Below are 14,888 nucleotides of genomic sequence, written 5' to 3'. Positions count from 1 at the left end.
GCCCAATTGCACAGCCTTAAGAGCGTGCATATCATGAATGCTGGGTCTCATTTGTTTTCTGACAATCTACTGAACCTACTGGTAACTTGTTTGCCACGTAGCAATAAAAAATATGCTAAAAACCTTGATTATTCTGGTTAGTCACATTGTACTGCTATTATTTTGAACAAGACTGTATGTATGTATGTATGTATGTATGTATATATATATATATATATATATATATATATATATATATATATATATATATATATATATATAGGGGTTGACATTAACTTTTTTTGCTCACCGGCCACCGTGGCTAGTGGTTTTCCAAAGTTACTAGCCACTCAGCATTTTCACTGGCCACAATTTTGCTGTTTGGAAATTACATTGTATATGTTTAAAGTTGACTTTGGCATATATAAATTACTTGATTTTGAATCATTTTACTTTATTTAGAAGATTTAAAACCCTTTCAAACTTTCAAATGCAGAATGACCCCCCAAATCTTGTATATCAGCTGGGATGTGCAGGTGGGCAAGGGGTGGGCAATATAATAGATTATAATAGAATATAATAGGCTAATATGAGAAAGGTAATATGACAGGCTATGAGTTATTTTAGTTAGGATATATATATATATATATATATATATATATTATATATATATATATAATTTAAAAAATACCCTAAGCAAATTACAAAAACAATAGTTATTAAAAATAAAATAAAAATTCCGATACTAATACGACACAATGTAATTTATTGAATGTAATTGTCATTGGATACGACTTTCATCGAAAAGAATGTAACAAAATGTGGGCGTGGTCTGTGTTGTGAAATGAAACCACATTAAAAATTCCCTTAAACTGCGTTTGAAACATACAGCAAAGCAGCGACAGAGGAAAACACAGAGCCTGATATTATGCAAACATTTACCAATAATGTGGAAAGCGTTTTAAATCTGTTCAGTGGAAAATCCGCTGTGACGAATCTGTCCTCGTCTAACATCTGCTGTAAATCCAGGTAAAACTAGCTGCGTGCACGCGCCCGTCCCCAGATAACATGATCCCCAGTTGATCCGTAACACCGGCGGGAAGAAACAGCTGAATGCAATCAGTGGGCTATCTCGTCAGCTTGCTCAGTTTGCTGCCGATTTTAACGAGCAGTTAACTTTAGTAATCTCCAGGTTGCTGTCCATAGATGATAGGTTGCTTGCTTTGGAGTCGAAAAACTGTGTGGAAGATACTAACTTTAAGAAGAGAAGACGAGTGCCTAAGAGAAGACCAGTCCTAAGATTGCGGTAAGACTGTTATCTAAGCTAAAGTAACCTAAAGCAAAGCTTTTTAAGTAGCACAAGCTGAAATTAGCCTTGTAAAAGAACAAATGTAAGTTGCTTTATAAAAGTGTTTTCTTTTTCTGGTCATTTTACAGGAACCAGTACGCCGTCTTCACAACTTCGTCATAACACTCATTTAATTGTTTTCCAGCTGCATGTAAGACAGTACGCAGGAGCTTCAGGTACAAACATCCAGTTCTTGCATCGCACGCAGAAGCTGTGAAGAGTTCAGCTCGGAGTCGATTGAGAAGAAAGAGGGTAAGATTTATTAGATTAGATCCGTTTTTGGTCAGTGTGACTATTTTTCAGGTGCATTTTACGCAGTACATCGCGCAATACTGATTGTCTTTGTTTGTTTTTACAGCTGCTAAGGATGAGGTGGGCCTTTGGAAGTGCGCTAGCAGCGCTACCATAGACCTGATGTCTGATGAGGAAGACGGCATCGTTCGCGCGTTGTCTGGATGGACTGTTTGACCAGCCAGGAGCTCGCCGAGCTCTGTGCCACGCTGCAGTCGAGATTAGAGGCGATTCCAAAGAACAGGGCAACGCACGACAGACATCTGAAAAATGGACTTAAAACAGACAGAATGGCGCTAGTTACCTACAGCTCTGAAGCGGAAAACAGAGACTTCATGGTGCTGTAGGATTTTGGGCTTCTCGTGAGCTTCCTATTGTTGTGTGGGCAGATCTCAAACGTTTTGCATTTGGTTGTGTGTTTGTGTTTGTTCTAATAAAGCTCTTTCTTTGAATAAACTGCATGTCCCTGGCATATTTTCCTTTCCTCAATAAATGAATGTCCTTGATGGTTATAATAGCGTAGTCCATAGGATAACAATGACATGAATATAAAACATAATAGCATATCACATGAATATGAATATATACAATTAAAAAATAATATGCAAATCATAATTTTATATATGTGTGTAAAATTATTATAATTTGGGGGTTTAAATTTATTAATTTATTACCCAGGTTGACCAATAGTAACAGATCTGCCAACCAATCACGAGTGATATTTCTTGTTTCAATGTAGTAGTTTCAACCAATACTGAGTGAGGAAATTCAAGCCATTCCGGCAAGGCGCCGCCCAGAGCTGCTATTCATATGCTAATTAGAGCCATTAGCGCCAGCGCCAGCATGCCTCCGCAAGCTCCACATACGTCATGGTTCGTTTCCGTCAATATGTGGCACAGACGAACGCGACGTTCACAGGCTGTAAACTGACGTTAATTGTCGAAAATCAGGGAGATTTCCGGCCGTTTACGGGGACGAAAATCCCACTTTTCATGCAGTGAACCATCATGTCCTCCCTCATTAGCTCAATGAGTTCATCCTCCCGGCCCCTTTTTCGGGCTCGGGCTGGGGCTGCGGCTGGGGCTGGGGCTGGGGCTGCGGCTGGGGCTGCGGCTGGGGCTGGGGCTGCGGCTGGGGCTGGGGCTGCGGCTGGGGCTGCGGCTGGGGCTGCGGCTGGGGCTGGGGCTGCGGCTGGGGCTGCGGCTGGGGCTGCTGAACTTGACCCTGGTTGGTCATCAGGGATGGAGGCAATTAGGACAGGGGGGTTGTTGGAAGGCCTCTGTCCCAATACCTCATCCATGTAGACAAACCACGGCCAAGTTGCAGCAGTGGATTTCCCGCTCACCCCCTCACCTGTCCCAGGACACTTGCAATCCTAAGGCAGAGCATAGACCATGTTTGTTGTTAACAACAACAACAACCACATTTCAGCAAACATGTCAACTGACTTGCTTACCTTGTTTTTTTTTTTTTAAATTGTCCCATTTTTTTTTGGCCTGCAAGGGACTGACCTTCCCCAACAGGTCCATTTTCTCCAGAATTCGCCTAAAACAAGAGAAAAGGGAAAGACTTGTGAAAATAAATAAATAAATACCAAGACAGGGTGCAAATTGGTGGTGGTTGAGGACGTTCCCCCCTTCTATATGTAAAGCGCTTTGGATGTCTAGAAAAGCGCTATATAAATGTAATGAATTACTAATTATTATTAATCTTACAATCATTAGTAAATTACACAGTTGTACATTTCTATAGAAAATACTCCACAAATTGTATGCCTGGATCCTCAAGTTTGCTAAAGACATTTGTAGACATATCTTCCATGACAGCACTTTAAAAAAAACAACAACAGCAAAGTGAAAGACTATTGTATTATGTAGTTGTTGTCTCATTGCCAAGGCCTTTCTGTGGCCTATATTTGTATAACAATATGCAGCTAAATTAAATATTACAAAAGGTTAATGCCTTACCGCCAAGTCACAAGGGCAGAGTTTTTGGCCCCAGTAAAAAGAGCATCATTTTCAGCCCTCAGTTTAATGAACTGAGTAGTCTGCTCCTTTGTCCCTGAAACAAAACAAAGTATTAGAACAAGTTTAGCCTCAGACCACCTGACAAAAGAAGCTGCGCAGGTGTAACATTTTATTTTTTAGTAACAGTTTTTTTTTTTTTTAACACCCCTGGATTTTAACACTTGTTTCACCAGCTATTTGAATAACATTATGTATTGCAGTCTGTTTTTCAGGTAATTTTATCTATCACATTTCAGCTTTATTTTTGCTTCATTTCTTCTGCATTTGTGCTGCTGTTTTATTTAGCTACTTGAATATACATTTGTACTTAAAATTCAAATTTATCTAACGAAATATTCTTCTTTAATCTTCATTTAGAATCAAAAACAACATTTTCACTGCGATGGAAAAAAACAACAACAACTTGCTCTCCCGCTTGCCACACACAAAGCAAGGCACGCACCTTTGGACGCGGTTTAGCGCATAATTTGTAGACATATCTGCGTTCGATTTGCCCTCGGTGCACCATTTATTTCATGTTGTTCAATTTTATTTAAATTGATTTTTTATGGTTATGCAATCATAAAATATGATCGACATATAAAGCTTAATTCCAATACATAAATAGAACCTTCGAATGTAAATATGACAAAAAGGAAGTACGAAAAATATTAGCTATATGGTCAGAATGACCGTTTTCTGTTAAACAGACAACAAGATATATGTTTAAAATTATTTTAAGCAACTTGCTAGGCTACTTAATTGAGTAACTTTTGCTTGTCTATAGGCCTAAATGCTTCCTAATGAAATAATTGTTTGATATTTGGAGAACAAAAAAAATAAAATAAAAATAATAAAAAAAATAGCCTACTAAGAAAAGCATTTTGCTGATATTACATTTAGTATTTGATTAATTTAACTCAGCTGATTCGGTGCTTGGTCCATATTTATGCTTTTAACACTTGTTTTAGATAGCAATTTGAATTAATTAAAACACAATACTACTTACATTTATATGTGAATTCCTCAGCCACAGAACCACCTTTAGAACTCGCCATTTTCTTTTAATAAAACTTTTTCTTCATTAGGAATTTATGGCAGCTTGCATCCAATTAATACAAATAATTTTCGTCACCTGCGCGCTATGAATTGTGGGGTAGGGTAGGGTGCGAAGTGTCCATTGTTGTATCCTTCATTCGCCTGAGAAGTGAAGGGCGCATAAGGAGTCGCATTTTAATGACATTCCAAATTTGGGCAGCCTAGTCGTGCCAGGATGACGCAGTCGGTCTTCAAAGGGTGCAGCGTTTGAATTGGGACAGCCTTCGCAGCTCTGCTGTGACGCAATCGGCCTTCAAATGCGTCCTTTGAAGGCTGCAACGTTTGAATTGGGACAGTCTTCGTCGCTCCGCGGTGACGCAATCAGCCTTCAAATGCGGCCTTTGGAGGATGCAGCCCCTAAATTGGGACACAGCCTTTGTCTGGTTCTAGAGTCGCCCTCCGGCGTGCTGCAAGCGGCGTTGCAATTCTTGAGTCGCCCTCTGGCGGTTTGCAAGCGGCGTTGCAATTTCTGAGTCGCCCTGGCGTTCTGCAAGCGGCGTTGCAATTCTTGAGTCGCCCTCTGGCGGTTTGCAAGCGGCGTTGCAATTTCTGAGTCGCCCTGGCGTTCTGCACTTTACTGGCTTTTGCAGATCATTTAAAAATTACTCAACGAAACGGGTGAAGAACAGGAATTTATCGTCTGCCTATTCACGCATTTTACATGGACTCCAATAGACATTTATCAATATGGCTGACGGTTTTCAGCATTTTTGATTCAAATGTTTTAGGTCTCAGGTCTTTGGTTAGCTAAGCCAGACTTAAACCAGGAGTTATCGTTTATCTTAACGATATAATAATTATTCTGAGGCCCCTTATATTGTACAGGAGAGTCTCGCCCTGTCCCAATCTTCCGCAATGATAGAAACTTTCCGTAGTTCAGATCAAGCGGGATAACGCAACGTACGTGTCTACAGACTGCATCAAAATCTCATTATTTTGATGGAACACATAATATATTGCTCGAGTCAAATGTATGGATTTTCTACAATACATTTGTTAGGAAATCACGCGGATAAACCCTATTGCGCCTACGGCTGCAGAGTTATTCGGAGATCACGCGGATTTTCGTACCGTTCATATTTCATTAATATAATCCGGCTACTTCAACATTTCTCAGCATCTGTTTATGCTTGGGTTCGCTTTGCGCGTACCGTTCATAATTCACCAAACAACAACAAAACAAAAACGAAACAAAACGCGCGTGCAGGTTATTAATACCTCAAAAATACACAATGAATAGAATATGAATATCATTCACACATACACAAACGTTTGAAACTTGCCCGCATTCTCCACCAAATACATGTAACAACTATGACTTATGAGTTTAATGTCTCGGGGAATAATTAACTCAAAAGGGATTTAATATTCAATATTCATGAATTTATGAATATAATTTGCCAGTTGTTCATTACGTATTAAAATTTTCCGATAGGGAAAATTGTTTAATTAAATACAAGTAACCCTTTATGGAATTGCTTGAAATTATCCTACTAAGTTTGTCCTGCAAATTAGTTATAGACTTTTCAAATCAATTCTCAATAAAGGGATTACTGCTTTACGAGCGCATAAGAAACATTAACTTTACTGATCAGGATAAGTTCAATATTTCAAATGGTCATACAGTTTACTTTACTAACATAGTAGCATAAGCAGTTAGGTAACGTTTAGATCGCAAGTTTCATTGACTTTGTGTATGTGGCAGAATAACAGATTCAACTCATTAAATGTCCTTTGGAGGTTTAATAAACACAGACTAAAAATAACACTACAATTCACACAGAAAGTACATACTAAATAGGCATCAAGATAGTAGAAATATAGATATTAACGAAAGAATACATAAAAGAGAATAATGAATAGACTGAAGTTAGAGAGAGATAAAAGAGAGAGAGAGACAAAGAGAGAGGGAGAGAGAGAGACAAAGAGAGTGGGGAAGGGTAAGAAACGGCTTTCCTTCAGTTCCTCAAATACGACCTTCACGGAGTTAATTTATCCCAACGGGAAAATAACACACCCTCTTTACAGCAGTAAGAATAAGAATACTTGCATTCTTTTTGGTTTCATTTTGGCTTCTCGCTTGTGTGCGTATGTTCCTGCGTGTTCGGTGGCTTTCTCCGAGGTCGGGAGGGAGCGGCTGGTCGCTTTTAGGGATGCTCCGTGTGGTTGAAGATCGGATTGTAGAAGAGAAGATTTTTGGAAGAGATTAGGGCTGCTTGGAGGGCCTGCATTGGTGGCATGGCTTAAGTGCCAGCCCCCCCCGTGGGTGTTGGCTCCCACAGGGAGAGTGTTGGAGAAGTAAGAGCAAGAGATTTTCGGAGAAGAGAAGAGGGTAAGAGCAAGGGAGGGCATCCGAGGTCCTCCTTTTATGGTCTGGAAATAGTCCCACCCTCCAGGGTTAGACTTAACCAATGAGAGTGTTGGGATTTCCCGGCGGGAAATTCCTCAGCAGATTTTATAGCTCTTTGTTCTGAAAGTTTGACTCAGTGGGTCTCTGAGTCTTCATACTATAATTAATGCAACAAACACACACTGCATTTTCTGAATAAGTGATATACATGGAAGTGTAAGTCGTGAAGTGAGCATTAATTTGATAGGAGACATGACATATATGAGGTTATCTGAACTAGTAATTTGTTAAGACAAAGATAAAAAGATGCAAAATACCATACAGAATAAACATTTTACAAGACAGTTATGTGTTTACATATAATGTCCTGGGGTGCATGTTCATTTATAGATGGTTTGTCTATAATTTGAGGCAAAAGCTCTGTGTCTTAAACTCTTTGTGTATAAGACTTCATGTAACCGAATTCTTTTGGGTCGTAAAACTTCTTATCAGCTGGTTTCCAGGGAAACGGAGAATCTTTCTCTGTTGTGTTGGGGGAAGGTCTGTTCCAAAGCACAACGCATTCAAAACATATTTGTTGAATGTAACTGGCGATTGTGTGTTTGATTCGCCTGAGTCGCTACAGCGGCTTGTGTTATTTACATATTTATACTTGAATTATATCGTCGTATTTTTGTCTTTGAAGGTGTACATGTGGGAAGTGCAGTTGTGCACGTGTTTTTACGCGTGGTTTAGACAATTGTAACGTTAGTAAGCGGACTGGTTTTGCACGGCAGGCTAAGTTAGTGTTTACATAGAAAGACACGGAATAGTAGCGCATTTGAAAGAAGAAGCGTGCTTATTTAGTTCAACATATTTCCCCCCTCTTTGTGTATTGTTGTTTGGAGTGTTTTTACAATACACAAACATAAAGTTACACATATAGTGGCCAGCTAAACAAATGTACACGCACTACACATCGCATGCTCCATTGATCAATTAACTATACGTGATCATGTTTGGGCTACTTGATGAGCATAGGCAAAAACACAGACATTTGAAGCAGTCTTACTCACAGCCTGCGGTTCTAACGTTGGGACCTTTATCGTTGGGACTGCTCCATCCTTCAGCATTAGGCGATCGGAAAATCCTGTGTCGAGCTGGGCCTTGTTTATGAAACAGTCGGCACCGAAATGCAGCGAACAGATATAAACATTCGCGCAACTCAGTTGCTGATCCGGAAAAGCAAATTACATCCACTGTTGCCTTAACGCGGGGTTTTTGGGGAATCTGTGCAGGACTGTCTTGGTCTGGCAACCAAAAACGCACTTTTTTGGTGACATTGTAATTGTGCACATCACCTGTGCAGCAGCCTACGAGCCAGCGCTTTGATGGGGGTAGCCTGTTACTTTCGCTCTCTCCCTCTCTCTCTCTCTCACGCTCTTCCGGTAGAATTGTCCGTAAGGCCCATACAAGGAAATTCCGCCCCCATTAACGTCAAAGGGGACGCATGATCGCAAAAAACTTGCCGAAACTTATGACTAACCGGAAGTAGTATTTTTGACAAAGAAATACTCCCATCAAACGTCCACCTTAACTTTTGAAACTTTGTCCATGTTTAGTATGGGAATCCAAGTCTTTAACAGTGTAAAAAGATCAGTATGCATGAAACAGCATTTCACCCCCCCTTTAAAGGATTTTAGCTCCCCAGTCCCAGTTGCAAGACTGACAGAGTAATGGAAGATGCTGGAATGACCTGGAATTATAACATTTACTTTAGGCCTTTAAAAAATAATAATTCTGAGCTGGTACAGTACAGTATATATGGGAGCTTTTATGTATATGTCTCAGGTGACGAAATTCCACTTTCAAGGCAGAACTAATGTTCGCCGCGATTGCTTCTCACCGGACCAATAACAACCTGACACCGGGCTAGTTCCGGGTTAGCGAGAAATCCCCGCGAATGGGGTGATGAGTGTCACTACTCGATCCGTACCGGAAACACGATTTGTTCTGCGCATGCGCAAAAATTTTTCTACTTCCTGTTTGACATGGCAAAGCAATTTACGGCAGTTGTTATTTGAATTACTACCACTCGATCCGTACCGCAATAGTTTTTTATTTATTGCATAACTATAAATCAATACAAAATAAACAATAAAGAACAATGAATATGTGGTTATACAAAGAAGAAAATAAAGATAAATTACAATTTACCACAAAAAACTATAATATTCTATAAAACGTTTTCAAGGTTTTTTTATTTAATTTTTATTGGATGGGATTTTTTGAAGAGTTGATAATTATTGTTCACATGTTGTTACCTATAAAAAGGGTATTGAATGGAAGAGTTGTTGCACCTGCTGTCAATCACGTAACCATCTGGCACTGTTGGTTTTATTTGTCCTGCTTGCGGACTGAATAAAACTTTGAGAATCGGGAACTTTCTTGTCCTCATGCTTACCTGGATTTAAACATAACATTAATCATAAGCAAATACTTTGCAGTTAGGTTTGAAATTAAGGTAGGTATAGGCCTATCTTGCTTTTTCAATATAATATTTACCCATCATACAAATACAATTTAAGGCATCATCCAGCTCTTTACTTTCCTTAGTGACAGAAATATTACACAGTTGGTGAAATACAAGTGCTAATCGTTTCCCATAAACCTTAATTGAATAATCACTAACAGTGATGAAGTTCCTTAAAAACTGATTTGTACATTTAACATCTATCAAACCCTTGTAAAACTAGTAGAGGGATATTCAAATGCAAACTACAAAATGCATTCATTGACTTGTGGTCTACGATTCCGTCGTTTGCTCCTACCCTCGGCACAGAAAACTCAGTACCCTCTTGGGATTTAGCTCTAGTACTCAGGGTACTTCAGAGCCCTCCCTTCGAGCCTTTGGAGTCATGTGAGCTTAAAATCTTGGCGGGCTGGGCGACACCGAACACATTTGCTAGATTTTATACCCTCCGTGTAGAGCCAGTATCTTCCCGTGTCCTCGCCCCCAGTGGCCAGTAGCGCTAAGTGCCCGTTCTAGTGTCGGCTTGCAAACGCCACTCCCGCTCTCTGGGCCAGGTACATATGCTTGTGAAACGTTTTTAGGCTGGGTTCCATATGTAGTGGTTCCCTCACGGCAACCTCATATGTGAATTCCTCCATGGTACAAGCTACCCTAACCAACTAGCCCCATGTCTTTCCCTGGACAGAGTCCGCTCTGTCGTCTCTGGGCGTGTTCTTTCCCCCCTACAATTAGGTTGGAACCACCCCAGAGACTGCCATATGTTGCACTACCCTGCCAGGTTAGTCCTTATGTGTATTCCACCACCATGCCCTCCGTGGGCCGTGGCTCCGCAGCATTCCATCTTCTGAGACGGGCACACTTTCCCAGCGTTATCCAATAGTCATACAGAGTGGGTCTTGCAAAAACAGCAGTAACTGTCCTCCCTGCTTGGAGCTCTGACTTCCGTACCATACTAGACGGTACAGTGCGCTCAAGCAGGACGCTGGAAGGACCAGCCTCCTGGCGTCTTGAATAGGGATCCCAATTCGTCGGTCTAAGTCCGACATACGTTGAACGTGACCGACTGAAAGGGAACGTCTCAGTTACGAATGTAACCCTCGTTCCCTGAAGGAGGGAATGGAGACCTACGTCCCGTCGCCAGGCGCTGTGCTTCCACTAGGAGGACAAGTCACAAGTCGGCTCCTCAGCAGAAAAAGCGCTGAGCTACCATTCCACTTCCTATTTATACCTGTGCTGCGGGGCGGAGCGTGGAATGCGTGGATCGCATGACAAATTTCATTGGCTCATTTTACACACTCGAAGTGGGTAAGATTGGTCTCTAAAGTAAGATCCCAATTCGTCAGTCTAAGTCCGACGTACGTCTCCGTTCCCTCCTTCAGGGAACCGAGACGTTTCTATTTATTAAACAAATTTCCTTCAGTGTATCAACTCAAATTTTTTATTTCAATAAACTCAAAATTGTAAGGCATCCAGGTTAATTACTTTCTTAAGTTCAACCAACAAAAACCAACAATTTGTTTACAGTGTACCTATCTATTGCGCAACAATCCAATCCATTGGGTAGCGGTAATGCACCTTCAAGACAACCACCAATCAAATCAAAGGGCAGCTGAACAGACTTCAAGGAAGGAGACAGACACAGGACACGACAGCCGTTTTTAGAGGTAAGTACCAAAATATGAATACAATTCATCTCGTGTTTTATCTTTATTTCTTACAACTTGTGTGCTTCTCCTGGGCGAATCAGAGTGAACTGCAATGTTAACAGAGTCACGTGAATGCCCTCGTACACAACCAATGGCCAGAATAATCTTAATACATTGAGTTTCAGTTTGTTTTTCACCAAACCCTATCATATTTTTATTCATCTTTATTTCTTACGATTGGCATACACATTTTAGTCCGATTTCGAACCAAATTCTGACTCGTGCAACTCTTTTTTTTCCCGTTTATTGTGAGGTTCCTTAGATGATTTTAGTACATTATCAATATGATTAACGTAAAATGTGCGTGCAACGAGTAAAATGTGAATTTGTGGAAACGGTTCTGCATTCATTGACTTGTGAGTCGATCCTATTTGATTCATTTGGATTGAGAAAATATAGGATCGTCTCACAAACAAGTCAATGAATGCATGCACGATTACGCACGATCCACAAATGCACATTTTACTCACTGGCGTTGCACGCACTTAAATCATTCCATATTCGTCCAGTTTAGAAACGAGAGTCGCGTTAGATGAATTTCTAGCATGGCAGTAATTGTGTTCGTCACTCGTGCGGGTATCACAGCTGAAGCAGAGCTAGAACTGATTGACCTGTTGGCGTGGTGAGGGCGGTGCGGTTGGCACGGTGAATCAGCTCGTAGCTCTGCTTCAGCCATGCGAGGGCCGACCACAATTACATCATTACAAATTAATCTTTAATGCAGAAAGAATGAAAACGAAAAGAGGGAGATATTTAAGTTCTGTAGGCAGCTATATCAAACTGCAGAAATTTTGCAAACTGTTGTGCCTCCAATTCATGTTGTAATAATCTCTTCCAAACCACCGTGTAATCTTTCCAGCTCCTTTTTTTATTAATTTAGCTACCTAATCATTCATTTACTTTTCACTTTCACACTTTAGTTATTAATTTATTTACTATTAAATACAATAATATTATTAGATAAAACACCAAATATATTCACTTTGCTTTTCCATCCTTGTCTGCATGACTTTAAATGAAAATCTTTAATTCAGCATGTTTTAACTGGAATGCAAAGATTTTGATAAAATGTGAAGATTCACTTAATTTTGTAGAACATTTATAATGTATATTTAATCACATTTCCAAATATTTACTAACTTCTTGTTGTTGTTTTAGATGCCTTACAAGTGAATGCTGATAAAAAGGAGGCATCAGAGTTCATCTTTGGTGGGACGGTGCAAAACCAGAAGGCTTGAGGACATTGCCCATGGTGGAAACACCTGAGTTCAGAGTATTTCATTCTTTCTTCTACCTTCTTTCTTTCAGTAGTTCTGTCTCATTTCTGTATTTATTGGTGAGTTTACATTTGTATTTTACTTCCATTTAGCAAATGCTGGTTGTCATGTTTTTTCCAGGCTCTTCTCATTTGTGTTATAAATTCAGATGTAATTGTTTTAAGTCAATGTGAGATTTACTATTGTAACTGTTGGACATAAATAAATACATTTGCATGTAAACTGAAGGATGGTGTTTACTTTGAGTGACTTTTTGATACAAAATCAAATTGATTGCAGCCATAAATGGTCTCTGATTGAAAGGAATAAAATAAAGAGACAATTAACTGGCATAGAATCCTGCTGTACATAAAGCAAGATTGTTCTATTTTTCAGCATTGAAATAACTATTTCACGGTGCAAACCTGATGAAAAATCAATGTTACATTTCAATATTGATTCAATAATATTTTGATTGATACATTAACATTGATTCAACGCTGATTCAGTGTTTGTCTGCTATCTGGGATAGCCAATGACCACCATCGAATCAGTCCAGTAATACTCTTGAAGTTTTTCACCTTCAAGTTCCCTTCTGATGATATCACCATTATGGACTGAAGTCACAGCTGAGGATAATTCGAGCCTATGGATAGTCGTTAGCTTGGTAGGGGCTACTCACGCTTTCCCCATGACAAGTGAGCAACTAACCTGCCCAGTTTCACTTACTGCACAGAGATATGAACATGCACTGTATCCACTGAAACTTGCATCTGAAAAATTGTGAAGCTCGTACAGCACAGCCTTGTCAAAGTTTGATGGATGGTAGCTTCTTGGGATCTTCAGGACTGTCAATGCTGGCACGTCTCTGAGCCATGACTCCCATTATGGCAGAATGTGCTCGGGAAGATATTCATCCCAGCTTATAGCTTTTCCCTGCATAGCGCCTGAAGTATCTGTTTGCCAATTAGCAAGACTGGAGCAACAAATCCTATAGGATCATAGACAGAGGCTACTGTTGAGAGAACTCCTCTCCTTGTCAGTGGATTTTTCAGACTACAACCCTGAATTGGAATTCAGCTGCTTTGACACACCACTGAATGCCAATTGCTCGCTTGATGTGAAGTTCTCCTAAAGCCATGTCTAGATCTTTAGTTTCAGCACATTCTTCAGGAGGTATTGTGGCAATCACTTCCTTGTCATTCGACACAAATTTGTGCAGTCTGAGACCGGGGATGGCCTGGCAGGCCTGAGCCCGAAACGATAGTCGTTAGAGCTGGCGCGGATAAGGGTTGCCTGAACTTGGCAGCACAGCCATTTTGTGTTTGTGACACGGGGGGGTAGTGCTTGTGTGTGGCGGTGTGCACTGTGCAGTGGGCGCCGGAACATTTATAGCATAAGTGAGAGGGGTATATGAGTGTAGGAGTGGGTTTGTGTGCAGGCGAGCGCGTTTGACAACGGGCTCGTTGACTGCGAAGTTGAAGTTGCCAGTCACTTGGTTGCAGGGAACTGGGAGGCTGGGAGGGTAGAGATGGGTTCCGGCCGAGGCAGGAGCTAGCCATCTTCTCTTTCTCTCTGAGGGTAGGACGGCTTCGGAGGCTCGGGGTTCAACGCAAGCTTGGGTCAAGGTCCCCGGCGTTCGGGCTGTCTGCTGCGGTTTGTAGAGCGGGAACATTGGCTTGTTCTGGAAGCCGAGCGAGGCAGAGAAGATGGCGAAGCCAGCTTAGCGGGCTGAGAGGGCGGAGCCCTATCTTGACGGCCTGACGAAGAGCTGGAGTGCTTAGGAAAGAAGTGTCTCATGGCCTGCGACGCCTTTTGCGCTTTTGTGAAACGTTCCGCGAATCCCACCACCAATGGCCTGAAGAGACCAAGGTCTGCAATGGCCTATGTGAGCATGCGGATCAGCTCCACGTTGATCTTCCATGGATCATCCTCCTCCTTTGGCGACGGCCCACCGAAGGAAACAGAACAGGCCGCTGCGAAGGAGGGGCGCAGTTCTTCCTGGGTGAAGGTGACTGGCGAGGCACGTGGGGAATTACCCGGCGTGCAGTCGCTCAGGTGGCCTCTTGTCGCGACGCTTCTTCCGGCGCGGCCCCAGGGGCAGACAGAGGAACCTGATCGAAGGTGACGAGGCGAGCCCAAAGGGTCTGCAGTGCCATCTCGCCACACTCGGGGCAGCCGCCTCTGGAGAGCGCAAGCTGCGCGTGATCCCGTCCGAGGCACGTCATGCAGATGATGTGACGGTTGCCGTTGAGAAGAGAGGCTCTGCACGAGCTGCAGGAAATGGAGATTCCTGCATTTGAAACAACGCCTCGTGCTCTTTTAGAAAGTGAATCGAAAAA

Source organism: Pseudorasbora parva, chromosome 9 (assembly GCF_024679245.1).
Source record: "Pseudorasbora parva isolate DD20220531a chromosome 9, ASM2467924v1, whole genome shotgun sequence".
NCBI classification, from domain to species: Eukaryota; Metazoa; Chordata; class Actinopteri; order Cypriniformes; family Gobionidae; genus Pseudorasbora; species Pseudorasbora parva.
Note: the sequence above shows the minus strand (reverse complement) of the source record.